General features: G+C 44.3%; 1 protein-coding gene across 5 annotated transcripts in view; it reads right to left on the reverse strand.

The window, feature by feature from the left end:
• Nucleotides 1-13,749, reverse strand: part of ACACA (acetyl-CoA carboxylase alpha) — a 277,236-nt gene that overhangs the window by 19,256 nt on the left and 244,231 nt on the right. The gene's annotated exons all lie outside the window — the stretch shown is intronic.

Consider the following 13,749-nt stretch of genomic DNA (forward strand, 5'->3'; position numbering starts at 1 on the left):
GCATGTACATGTGAACAATTCCACCCTACATAAATGTGCCACTCTGTTTCCCAACACAGACGCCTCAAGAGAGTATGAGGGGAGAAAGAATAGAATAGAATAGAAAATAGAATAGAATAGAAAATAGAGTAGAGTAGAGTAGAGTAGAGTAGAATAGAGTAGAATAGAATAGAATAGAATAGAATAGAATAGAATAGAATAGAATAGAATAGAATAGAATAGAATAGAATAGAATAGAATGGAATGGAATGGGATGGGATGGGATGGGATGAAATGGCATAGAATAGAAATAGAGTTAGAATAGAATAGAATAGAATTAGAGTAGAGTAGAGTAGAATAGAATAAAGAAAGAATAGGGAAAGAATAGAATATAACAGAACAGAACAGAACGGAATGGAACGGAACAAAATAGAATAGGGAAAGAATAGAATGGGATGGGATGGCATAGAATAGAAATAGAATAGTTAAAATTGAATATAATAGAAATAGAATAGAATAGAATGGGATGGGATGGCATAGAACAGAAATAGAATAGAGTTAAAATAGAATAGAATAAAGTTAGAATAGAATAGAAATAGAATAGAGTGAATAGAATAGAAATAGAATAACATAGAATCAGGCATGGGATTCTACCAGTTCGGACCAGTTCTATAGAACCGGTTGTTACGATTCTGCACAGTTCTATCGAACCGGTTGTTACGATTCTGCACAGTTCGGAGAACCGGCAAATTGCACCACTGGCCTGAGAGCAGAACTGAACCTTCCTTAGGACTGAAACTTCTATTTTTCAGTGCAGACTCAGGCAGCAGATTGCAGAAAGGTAGATCTGCGAGTGACTCTGTGATTCTGCAAGCAACTCAATCTGCCTGCCTGCTTTGCCTCATTTTGGGTAAAAGCTGCTCTTTTTTTAAATAAAAAAAAATCAACATTTACATAAATATGTACAATATTTACATACAAGCGACGCCCAGCCAGTCACATGACCACCAAGCCACACCCCGTCAGCAAGCCATGACCATCCAGTCACATGACCACCAAACCACGCCCAGTCAGCAAGCCATGCCCACCCAATCACATGACCACCAAGCCACACCCACAAATTAGGGCACATCCACAGAACCAGTTGTTAAGAAATTTGAATCCCACCCCTGAATAGAATGGAATGGGATGGAATGGGATCAAAGGAAATTTTTGTGACAAAGAAAGGGAACCCTGTATCCATTGAAACAGGAAAAACCAAATTTATGTGGGCATACATACACATAGTCACAAATAAAAATTTGTCAAAGGAATCACCCTCTTTGCAAAAACACAATTTTTGAGTTTTTTCTTCCATTCACAGCATGGCACAGCCAGGGGAAAGAATCAAAAACACAGCCTGGAAAAACTATTTACAGTTAAGTCCTCAAGTTATGACGGATTGCTTAATGATCGTTCTATGTTACGATGGACCCCAAAAGGAAGATATCTATAGCTTAGATTAGAAGTTCTGACTGCTCCCTGCTCCCCGCAATCACCTGATCACATTTCAGGAGCTCGGCAACTGGATCGCATTTACGACCCAAAAAAGGTTGTCAAACCGGATCCAGTCGTGTGGTGATCCACTTTATGTCTGTAAAGTGAGCCACCACGTGACTTATGATTGCCAGGCTCAATATGTTGTAAGTCAAGGACTGCCTATTTCCAAAACTTGCTACGGTGCTGTTTAGAAACAAGAAATGAAGAGAAAAAGTCTCTCTCTTTTTTTGGCAAGACAGTAGATGTGGTTCAGGAAAAGAGCATTCCTGCATTTGAAGGCTGCCTGTTACCTCCAGACTCCCAATAATGATCCAGGTGAGATTAACAAGTGTGTCAATGTCCATTTTCTGCTTAATTTAAAAGTGGTGTCTCACAAAGATTTTCTGGCATTTGAACCTTATCCTCCCCAAGAAAAGGGGGAAAAGTAACAATAGGGAAGGGAGGAGGAAGAGAGAGAGGAATATGGAGTGATTATTCTTTCATTGATTGATTGTCAGAAATGTTTTGTATTCACTGGGCATTGTAAAAAGCTAAGCTCTCAAATCAATTTCATAAGCTCCGCGTACAATTAAAGACCGGGGAAAGGGTTTTTCTTTTGCAGCCTGATGTTCAGCCGAGCACTTTAGAATAGCCAGAATGCAGAAGGCCTATATTTATCAGGATACAGACACATTTGGGGGGGGGGGAGGGGGAGAGAAAAAACCCTTTTAAATATTGCACAGAAATTCAATTTTCTGAAATATTAAAGCACAGATAAATATTTGTAGCTTCTGTAGATTGTAGGAAAATGCACGTTGCCCGCTTCTATCTGGGAGTCAGCGGTGTGCATGTCGTTGTTTAGCAAAATTAGGTTGTAAGTTTGGCAGGATCAGGCCAAGGAAAAGAAAAGATGTTGGGAAAAGTTCTTCTTCTTCTCTCTCTCTCTCTCTCTCTCTCTCTCCCTCCCTCTCTCCATGTGTGTGTGTGTGTTCTCTTTCTCTCTCTGCCTTCCTCCCTCCCTCTCTCTCTCCCTCTCTCCATGTGTGTGTGTGTGTGTGTGTGTGTGTGTGTGTGTTCTCTTTCTCTCTCTGCCTCTCTCTTGGTCTCCCTCTGTCTCTGTCACTGTCTGTCTGTGTGTGTGTGTCTCTCTCTGCCTCTCTCTCTCTCTCCCTCCCTCCCTCCCTCTCTCTCCATGTGTGTGTGTGTGTTCTCTTTCTCTCTCTCTCTCTCACTCATCCTTCCTATTCCTTTGGTTAGCAGAAGTACATTTACATAGATCTGCCTTATTTATATCTGCAGGATGTAAGCACAATAGACTTGGCATAAGGCAGGAGTCTCCAGCTCCCGGCCCATGGACCAGCACCGGTTAGCGGCATGCCAGCCCCATCCATGGCATGCAGACAGCGCTTGAAACCACGCCCTCTCCAGTCCACGGAAAAATATCTCTCCGTGGAACCAATCCCCGGTGCCCAAAAGGTTGGCGGCCACTGGCCTAGGGTACAAGTTGGGTTGGAGTGTGTGTGTGTGTGTGTGTGTGTGTGTGTGAGGGTGGGGTAGTCTTTGGTGTGTCTTTTGAACATTTCCTATTTCCCCTAACATAGAAACTGGCCTGGGTTAACATTCTTCCTGATGAATCTCTTAATCCTTAAGGATACAGGTGGCTCCTCTACTTTGGACTAAAAAAAAGGACCCGTTAATTCATTAAATGATATTGGTCATTAAGTTATGAAGTGAGGCATCATGGGAGAGCACCTGGTTTCTTTTAGTGACCATTCGAAGTTACAACGGCACTACAGGAAAAAGATTATTATACAATTTGGAATTTATTTTATGAATGGCTAGATAGAAGAGTAAGAAATTGAAATATGTAAGTACAGTATAATATTTATCACTGATAAACGAATGAGTTAGACAGAGTAAGAAAATGAATGTGAAATATACTATTGAACATCAATAAATATAATGTTAAAGCTAATAAGTGATATATGTGATATAAAATACTGATTAGAAGGATTATAAATATATATATTAGTAAAATATGTATGATAATTGTATTATGTGCACAAAAAAATGCATACCCAACTGACACACTGATGAACAGAAAGAAGGTTTTATTCGTTTGTTTTTGTTGTTATAAATTTTTTTTTTTTTAAAAAAAGAAGTTACAACGGCACTGAAAAAAGTGACTAATGCCCGTTTTTCACCCTTACAACCGTTGTAGCATCCCCCAGAATAGTCACATGATTTACATTTGGATGCTTGGCACTGGCTCGTATTTAGGAGGGTTGCAATGTTCTGGGGTCATGTGATCACGTTCTGAGACCTTCGGACAAGCAAAGTCAATGGGGTGGCCAGATTCACTTAACCACTGTGTTAAGTGGCTTAATCACTGCAGTGATCCACTTAACAGCTTTGGCAAGAAAGGCCATAAAATGGGACAACATTCCCTTAAGAATTGTCTCCATAGAAAAGCTGGGCTCCATTGTGGCCGTTAAGTCAAGGACGACCTGTATTTGGCATCTAGCCACTCCAGGTTTTGCCCCCAGGGAGACAGTCTCCACTTGCGGACAGGTGGATTCTGATATTCTAAAACAGGGATGTGTCAAACTCAAGGCCTGTGGGCCGAACCTGGCCCATGGGGGGCTTAGATCTGGCCCACGGGCCCCCCCGAAAACAGCAAAGGACTGGCCCACGGTGCCTCTGCCAGCAAAAACAGAGCTCGAGAGGGCCGCCCGCAGCCATTCCAGGCTTGGTTTTCGGCCACGATGGCCTCCTGCAGCCCTCAGTCAGCAAAAACGCTGGCAGAGGACTGCAGGAGACTGACGGCTGAAAACAGGGCCCAGGAGCGTGTTTTCGCTGGCAGAGCGCTTGAAGGCGCCTTCAACACGAGTGAACGTCAAGCCCACCACGGTCCCCTGCGGTCAAACACAACCTTGATGCAGCCCTCAATGCAGAGGTGGTATTTCAGCAGGTTCTGACCCGTTCTGCAGAACCGGTAGCGGAAATTTTGAGTAATTCAAAGAATTGGCAAATCCCACCTCTGACTGGCCCCGGCCCCATCTCTTCTCTGCCCGCCCCCCATTGAGTCCTAGCTGATTGGCTGGGTCTTCTTTGGTTGCCCTGCACAGGAGAACGGCGCTGGAAAGCAGGTTAGTGGGGTGGGGAAGGAATGGAGATTTTGCAGTATATCCTTCCCCTGCCATGCCCACCAAGCCAGACCCACCAAGCTGTTGCCTACAGAACCAGTAGTAATTTTTTTTGAATCCCACCACTGCTTCAAAGAAATCGAGTTTGACACTCCTGTTGAAGAAGGCCAAGCATCTCCAGAAGGTTAGAAGAACAGTGCCTTCTCCAGTGCCAACAAAACAGATCTCTTCCCCTTGGCTTCTCTGCCAACTGTTCCTCTTGGCTTACCAGCTAATGAAGACACAGGAACCAATGCAGTACGCACTAAGGTTACTTTGACCTTTCTTTCTGTGTGAAGAAATCTAAGATACTAAAATATCACTACACTGTGAGTAGTGCAAAAGCAGCGTTCTTCCTAGCTACCCAGTCAATGGTTCAGGTAGTCCTCCACTTACAACAGCTCATTTAGTGACCACTGAAAGTTACAACAGCCGCTGAAAAAAAGTGACTTATGGCCATGTTTCACACTTACAAAGCTTTGCAGCCGCCCCATGATCCCGTGATCGAAATTCAGAGGCTTGGGCAATTGGTTCATAGGTATGACCATTGCAGTGTCCCGGGTTCATGTGATTCCCTTTTGCAACCTTCGGACAAGCAAAATCATTGGGGAAGATAGATTCACTTAACAACCGTGTTGCTAATTTATGAACTGCAGTGATTTGCTTAACAACGGTGGCAAGAAAAGTTGTAAAATGGGGCAAAACTCACTTAACCAATGTCTCACTTAACAGCAGAAACTTTGGGCTCAATTGTGGTCGTAAGTCGAGGACCACCTGTATCAGCAGAGCAAATGACATGCGCATTACAAAATGATGCCGCTCACATCGATTTCACCAATGATGGGACGATATGAATCATCATGGCTTGGTCATCTTCTGTTGTGGTTAGCTGGCAGCAGGTCCGGATGGCTGAGGAGAGCAAAGACTCAGATGAGGGGCCAGGACCATTAGGGAGTGGACTGCTGCCTTCAGAGATTGTGGGGGCTGGCAGCAGCGATGAGGAGGTTTCTGAGGAGCCTGGGCCAAGTGCGTGTGAGTGCAGGGCTGCTTGTAGGAAAGATCAGCTGCAGCAGCACGGGCAACTCAGGAGTAAGGCTGCAAGAGTAAGGCTGCCCTCCTTCAAGAAGATAAAAGCCAGCTGTGAATCAGACATTCTTTGCAGGAAGCAAAGATGTTTTGAAATTCGAGCCTCGTGGACATTGCAGTATCATTGCAGTTGGTATTTGAAGACTCTTGTGTTGTAAAATATTTCTAGGTAACCTTGTCTGTTATTCTTGGCAGCCTCGCACAGTTTTGGCGAGGCTTGTGCTTATCAAAGTTAATTAGTTTGCAGCAGCCTTTTAACCGGGGATTCATAAGAATCATTAAAAGGTTTCTGTTCCCTTTGGTTCGTGTTTGTTTTATTGGAAAAGGGTTTGGGTCAGAACATCATCCTGGGTTGTTATGGAGGCTCATTTCAGACATTTTAATAGCAACTGCTCTTGGGAAGGCAGCATGCGTAGGCTGGGATGCTACTCACAAGGCTTAGGAAAAAGAATATAGAAGTCATGACTTAATTTTCTAAAGCTGGCTTGTCGAAGCTGACCACAGTTAAGATTCTATACTATTCCCAATCTTGAAAACTAAACATGAAATGAAAAGTATTAATAAAGGAAAATATTTATAGCTCAGGGTTGAAATAATGGGAGCTTGCTTTCTTTTTGCTGACTTTTCATTACCCAAACTAGTTAACATCATCAGTGCAAGTTAGGCAGGCATCTCCAACCTTGGCGACTTTACGACTTGTGGACTTCAACTCCCAGAATTCCTCAGACAGCCATTATGGTGGTGCAATGGTTAGAATGCAGCATTGCAGGAAAACTCTGCCTACAGCCAGGAGCTCAATTCTGACTGGCTCAAGGTTGACTCAGCCTTCCATCTTTCTGAGGTCAGGTAAAATGAGGATCCAAATTGTTGGGGACTATAGAAGGAACGGATCAGACATCTAGCCCCTGCTTATCAGTGGAGACCAAGTGGAGCTAGTGGCCAGTTTTAAGTTTCTGGGTGTTACCATAAAAGAGGACCTGACGTGGGTGCTCACATTGCAACACTGGTCAAAAGGGCCCAGCATAGACTATACTACCTGAGACTTATCAGAAAACAACAACTGAATGAAAAACTGCTGGTGACCTTCTACCGCTGCACCTGTGAACGGTTTGTATGTTAATTTATTGCACCTGTGTATGGTTTGCCAATTGCACAGGGGCAGATAGGAAAGCACTCCTGAGGGTTAACGTCATTGCCTAGAGGATCACTGGTTGCCCTCTCCCCTCTTTGGAAGAGCTTTATAGCTTCCGCTGCCTTAAGGAAGTTCAAAACCTTCTCAAAGATCCATCTCATCCTCGGTACCCTTTTTTTTTTTTTAACTATTACCATCTGGTAGATGGTACAGGATAATAAAAACAAGGACAAATAGGCTGAAAAACAGCTTCTATCCCAGGGCAGTAGCTCTTTTGAATTCTACTGTATAGTGCAATATTAATGCAATATCAGGGGTTTTCAGTTCAATGTACAGAATGTGAAGGATGTGTGTTTTTGTGTTTGTTTTCATAGTCATAATGTACACTGAAGATTGTATTTAATTTCGTTGTACGAGGTGCAATGACAATAAAGTAAACTAAACAATAGGCTGACTCTGTAAACTGCTTAGAGAGGGCTGTAAAGCGCTGTGAAGCAGTATATAAGTCTAAGGGCTATTGCTATTTCTAAATCAATGTCAAAAGCTGCATGAGTGACAAAAAATTCCAGTAATTCAGCATCCTATGCTGGATAACAGACATCATTTCTCCCAGATGTTCAGACAGTCCTCAACTTAGACCAGAATTGAGCCAAAAAAGTTCCATTGCCTAGTGGTTAAATGAGTTTTGCCCCATTTTACGACTTTTCCTGCCACAGTAAAGTGAATCACTGCAGTTGTTAAGTTAGTAACATGGTTGTATTGAAGCTGGCTTCTCCGTTGACACTTTTTTTCAGTGCCATTGTTAACTTCGGTCACTAAACAAAAGATTATAAATCAAGGATTAGCTGTAGAAACAGTTCCAGCACCAAGCCACAATAACAAAGAATAAAATAACAAAGAAACTTGGTAGGAATAGAGACTGGTGGGAAGGATTATCACATGCCAGTTCCAATTTTTTCTTCTAGGGTCAAACAAGCTGGGTTAACATGCTAACCCATGGAATGTTTAACCATAGTTTATTGATTCATCACAGTTGCGTAGGTCCACCCAACATGCTAAGAGAAATCCAAGCAAAAGTACATTAGTCTGGCAGGAATTCAGTTCCCGAATGCCATTTCATGCGCCTGTACAAGATGGCATTTGGAAGCATGAAAGAACCAGGGTTAGGATCCTTGTTCTTTGCCAGAAAGGCTGTCAAAACTATGACACCAGCCAATTCAGCAGAAAACACAAACCTCAGTCAATTTGTTTTTCACCTTCCCAGTGTCCTTGCAAACCTTCATCTGTAGAGAAAAAAGCAGATGTAGGAGATGACCAGGCTGAGCCCGAAGGAGGCGTCAAATGTGTCATCACTTTGGAATCCGTTTGTACTTGCTCACAAGAGACCGAAGGGCAGCCCACTGAATTCCGCTGACTCTTATCTCCTGCCAATTTGCCTTGACTGTTAGTAGTTCAGGTTCTTGTTTAGAGATAGCATGGAATAAACTTGTACTCATTTGAACAATCCTGGTTCCAGATTTCTTGCGCCTGACATTGGACTTGATAACAACTTACGGTTTGTCATTTCAGGTAATAATGCAATATTTTGGAAACTGTTCAGTTCTACCGTTTAATCCATATATGGCGGATAATCTGGTACTCAGTAGCAAACAATCCTACTGGTTTGTACTAAATCAAAACCACATTTGCAAGTCTGTTTTTCAAGGTTAGCTCTGTTTTTTTTCTTCCCTACGTGCTTCTGGTTAACTCACTTCTGCCAACAAACTGAGCAAAGCAAATATTCCTTATAGTTTTTACAGCCCAGGCTCCCTCCTCCACCCTGCGGTGCCCCTTTCCTGCTTATGCCGAGGCGCCACACATGGCAAGACTGAGTGACATTGTAATAAACACAAAACCAATGAAGATTTCAGTTAGGGCACGCGAAAATTGATAATTAGCAGCTCAGTGTCACGTTATTCAATATTTCCCCAACCTGCCGGCACCAGGGCCAACCGAACGGAGTTTTGAATGAAAACGTAACCCTGCTCTGAGATAGCCCCCTCCTCCGCACACTCCGCACACTCCCTACACCGCCCCCCACCTTCCACCTTCTACCAGCAGCTGAGGGGGGACCTGGCGCTCTCTCTCACCATGAAAACGTGCCATTTGGTGGGAATGATAGCAGCCATCCAGGGGTTAACAGAGGCAGTGAACCCCCGGCTAATGAACAAGTTATGCAGCAGGCAAACCGAGATAAATGGAACGGCTCTTCACTTCTGCTGGAGTCAGCATGAACCGCAGCCCTGCGGCTTGTTTGTGCCAAATGGAGTGCACAAAATATCAAAGGGCAGTGATCCAGAAGACGACCGGCTTTGACAAATTTTAAATTGGCCAGAAAGGAAGAAAAACACACACACACAACAAAAGCAGAAAAAGAGAGGGAGAGAGGAGAAATTATGCAATCTGCAACGTCCTCTGAACTTGAGTCTTCCTGTTGATGGCAGAGGGTGGGTGGGTGGGTTACGGTGGGAAGCCGATGCCACCGATTGCCCAACCAAGGGGTGCAATTATGATCCATCTCAGCAAAGATATTTATTAGCCTTTGAAGCTTTTAAAGCACTTGGTCTCCGTGGAGGGGGTGAACGGATTCTGTCGACACGGCGGCCGTTTTAATTAGGGTTGGCATAGGATTCATGACCTGCTTTGGTGGCAATGCTGGAGTTTGTGGAAATTAAAATACACCCTCATCCCACGATCTTAGAACTAATCGGAAACCTAAACCGGGTTTTCGTTTTGACAGCCATGCGTCTTTTAAACTGGGAATTGTGCCATATTTGTAGAAAGGAACGAGGAAGGAAGGGGTTCAAGGATGGTCCTGCAACAGCAGCTGAATCAGAAAAAGGACAGAGAATATTCTTTTTTTGAGAAAAAGGCCTTTTTGGGGGAGAAACTATGCTCTATCTCTACGGTGGCAAGGTTTCACAACCGTGCATTGTTAGGATGTCTGGACTTCGACTCCCAGCTTGCAGGCTGACTCGGGAAATCTGGGAGTTGAATTCCAGGCATTTTAACCAGGGGTGGGATTCCAAACTGCACGCTATCAGTTCTGCGCGCTTTGCACTCAAAGATCGCTTCGCACGCACAGAACTCAAAGATCGTCCTCGGTGAGGTGAGCTGTTTTTTAGCTCAGCTGAGGCACTGAGGTACAAATCAATGGAATATAGGACGGGAAAGGGCAGGGGTGGGTGGGCGGGGCCAGTCAGAGGTGGTATTTGCCGGTTCTCTGAACTGGTCCAAATTTCCACTACCGGTACGCCAGAACCGGTCTGAACCGGATGAATACCACCTCTGGTTTTAACGTTACCAATATTGAGAAATACTGAGTTATAGAAAGGAATAACAGGGGTGTGTGTCTTCATTTCCCATCGCTCGCGGTAGCTGTGGGATAGAAAAGCAAATGGGATCCTTTTTCCTGAATGGTGATGCAACTTCTTGAAAAAGCAGTATAAATGAGCAAGTTAAAATATTGTGGGATTTTTTTTTTTAACACAAAGTGATGGTAGAAAAAGGATTAGCAAAGTCAGGGGGAGGAGTTAAAAAAGGGATCAGCCTAGAATCATTACATAGTCACAAAGGAAAGAAGTCCCTTCACACTGATAAAAGTCTTGGCATGTAACACACCAGATTTAACTGTGGTTGAAAAGAAGAAAATGTGGACAATTGATTTGGAAGTGCCAGGAGATCGTAGAATAGAAGACAAAGAATTGAAGAAGATAACGACCTATCAAGATCTGAAAATCCAAACTGAAAGATTATGGCATAAATCAGCCGGGGGGGTCCCAGAGGTGAGCAGCATATTGGGTGCCGTACTTAAAAAATCCTGGACAGCAGCACAGCATTTAGGAAAATCTGCACATCCACAAAATTTCCATCTGCCAATTGCCAAAAAAACCCACACTGTTGGATCTGCACAAATATACTGATACATTAAAGGTAAGATCTCAAATTACAACCACAGTTGATCCCCAAATTTCCATTGCTAAGACAGTTGTTAAGTGCGTACTGCCCCATTTTAGGACCTTCCTTGCCACGGTTGTTAAGTGAATCACTGCAGTTAGTAACACAGTTGTTAAGTGACTCTGACTTCTCCATTAATTTTGCTTCTCAGAGGTTGCAAAAGGGGATCACATGACCTCCCAGGACACTGCAACCACGCCAGTTGCCAAAACGCCCGAATTTTGATCATGCGACCACGGGGATGCTGCAACAGTCGTAAGTGTAAATGCCTATAACTTCAAACAGTCACTAAACAAATGATTGTAAGTTGAGGACTTACATGTACAGCACCCTAAGTTCTTGGGAAGAATTTGAAAGGCAACACCAGTTAAAGAAATGGCCGCTGTGACTTCCTATTGTTGTATATATTATAATAATAGCACTTGAGACTGTTCCCTGCAGCTTAAAGAACTGTGTCTTTTAAAATTCTAGTGAATTAATCTTACAAGTTCCAATAGGAACACAGTGGAGGGCAACGAGGAGAGAGGCCACTTTGCTAATCTTTGAGGTTTCTGTACAACTCAGCCGGTGGCAAAGAAAGCTTTCCCTCGTCTTTACACAGCGCGTCACCACTCTACTTGGGGCTGCCCTTGAAAAGTATCCAAAAGCTTCCATTGGTTCGAAATGTGGCAGCCTGTATGGCAGAGGGGTGTCAAACTGGGCCGGATCCAGCCCGCAAGGTGCTTAGATCTGGTCCGCGGGGCCACCCTGGAAAAAGCGAAGGACCGGCCCGCGGTGCCTCTGCCAGCAAAAACGAATCTTGGGGGGGGGCTACATGTGGCCCTCCTGGGCTCAGTTTTCGGCTGTGATGGTCTCCTGCAGCCCTCTGTCAGTGAAAACAGAGCTCGGGGGTGCGTGCGGCCTCCCTGAGCTCCGTTTTTGCTGGCAGAGGGCTGCAGGAAGCCGTCACAGCTGAAAATGGAGCCCATGTAGACTGAAAATGGAGCCTCGATGAGTTGGCCACGCCCACCCTGCCCATGTCCCTCTGCCCCCCCCCGCCCCCCGAGGTCAACATAACACCAGCCCTCAATGAAATCGAGTTGTGACATTCTTGCTGTATGGCTTTGCACAGGCATGGAGGTACATGTGTCACCTCTCCTGTGGGAGCTGCATTAGCTGCCAATTTGCTTCCAGGTCCAATTTAAGGTGCTGGTTGTTACCTTCAAAGCCCTACATGGCTTGGGACCAGGTTATCTGAAGGAGCTTCTTTTCCTGGTCACATCAACCTAACCCACCAGAGCAGAGAGGCAGGGAATGCTATGGGTCTCCCAGCATCTAGTACAGGGGTCTTCGAACTTGACAGCTTTAAGACTTGTGGACTTCAACTCCCAGAATTCCTCCTCCAGTCATGTTAGCTCAGGAATTCTTGCCAAGTTTGAAGACCCTTGATCTAGTAGGACCAAGAAGAAGGGTCTTCTCTGTGGTGGCTCCCTCCCTGTGGAACATCATCCCTGTGGAGATAAAATTGACCCTCCCACTTTGACTCCCTTTCACAAGGCCCTAAAAACCTGGTGTTTTTTTTTCAACAGGCCTGAGACCTCCAAGTAGGATGGAGCCCATCAAGTGGCTTATTTGATTGCTTTTGTTAGAGGAGTGGGAGCTATTGGTTTTTTTTATTGTTTTTATATTGGTTTTTGCTTTTGGGAAGCTGCCCAGAGTCACCGAGAATGAGTTGGGTAGCCATATAAATTTCCTGAAATAAATAATGTATGTGGATTATATTCCTTCCCACTGTCACTGGGGAGAATGAGAGTGTAGCAGCACTCAAGTTTGGGAGAATCATCCTGGACAGCAGATCAGGAAAAAGCCATGGATCTTGTAGATCCAAAGAACCTGCCTGGGGGTTACATCCAGTGGTGGGATTCGGCCGGTTCAGGCAAATCGGTTGTTCAATTACTCACCCACCTACCCTGCTGTCGGAGTGGATCCTGGGTGCTGTGCAGCAAAGGAAAAATGAGCAATGGAATGGCTGGCACGAGGGAAGGAGAAGGCCACGTTCCCTGTTTCTTCTCCCTGCTCCTCCTCCTTCCCTTCTGCCGGCCGTTTCTCCATTGCAGTGCAGTGCCCAGATCCCGGGGGTGGGTGGGGAATTTAACAACCAGTTGGACTAGGTCAGGTTGGCCATCACGGGAGGCTCGTCCTGCATGTGGGGCAGAGCTGGAGGATGGGCCACACCTCCCACGACAGCCAATCTGACCCTGGGCGAACCGCTTGTTAAATTATTTGAATCCCACCCCTGGTTACATCCATAGACGTCTTCTAATAATTCACCGTGGTGGTTCTGTTAGGAAAACAGGACCAATTTCACCACAGGAAATATCTGCGAGTCATATTTTTATAGGTGACAGATGTTGAAATCCAAGGGTTACCCCTTCTCTTTTGTACACAGCGGAGTGACCCTTCAAACACCGCCATTTATCATCTGCAGTTTTTTATGTCCTTTCATTAAAAATAATTTCACTGTGTTAACAATCTTCTGCCTGACTGATCAGTGACATCCTTTAAAATCAATAAATACATCCAGTGATTCTATGTGCTATTTCCATTTCACCCCCTCCCTTCTCAAGCCTACTCGTTCTCGATTTTTATTTAGTTTTTGGTGGCTGTTTATACATTCAAACGTAGTGGTAAACGTGGGTTTTCTTAGGGACTGTAAGTTTGATTTATGACCAGAAAAAGACAGTACATACGTAAAATGCAAAGGCACATTTACACATACACGGTTGCATATGTTGCATATCTCTGTTCCTTAGTATTTAATAAAAATCTGCAAATTTACATCAACTTTTCTTATTCAAAGTCAAAATTATTTTA

This window comes from Notechis scutatus, chromosome 1 (genome assembly GCF_049901735.1).
Source record: "Notechis scutatus isolate UNSWTSFEM ecotype Mainland chromosome 1, rNotScu1.2, whole genome shotgun sequence".
NCBI lineage: Eukaryota > Metazoa > Chordata > Lepidosauria > Squamata > Elapidae > Notechis > Notechis scutatus.